We start from the raw sequence: 536 nt of genomic DNA on the forward strand, positions 1-536 counted from the left end.
GGGAGGACGCGCGCGGGAGGAGGACGGCCTCGCTCCCACCTGAGGTGGGTCAGGCAGCCAGGATGCCCTGCCTAGCGCGAGGCCAGCCCAAAACCAAACCCGGGGCTCCGTCATGGAGGCCGATGAGCCCAGCAAAGCTCTGCCTTGCCATGGGAGTGGGGGGAGCGGGGGCTGCTTCGCCCATAGACCATAACGGCTTTACATGGCTTTTTTGTGTGTGTGTGTGTGTGTGTGAGCTAAGGGAATAAAGGAAAAAGGCTGGCAAATTATCTGAACTGGCTTAAAAACGGGAAAGAAAAAGAAGAAAAATTACATTTGGATTGAAATGGAAAACATCGACCCCCCCCCCCTCCAGACCCTTTCACACTTACAAAAAGCAGAGCAGCAAATAAGATGGAGTGGGGAGGGTGCAGGGGGGCGAGAAACCCCACAAACAGAGCATTTGGATTACATTTCAGGGAGAAATAGGCACAACAGGAAAACTGGGGGGGGAAGGGGGCACACAAAAAAATACTAATAAATACGTCCCTTCCCCC

The sequence above is a fragment of the Eurypyga helias genome, unplaced genomic scaffold (assembly GCF_000690775.1).
Source record: "Eurypyga helias isolate BGI_N326 unplaced genomic scaffold, ASM69077v1 scaffold7603, whole genome shotgun sequence".
NCBI lineage: Eukaryota > Metazoa > Chordata > Aves > Eurypygiformes > Eurypygidae > Eurypyga > Eurypyga helias.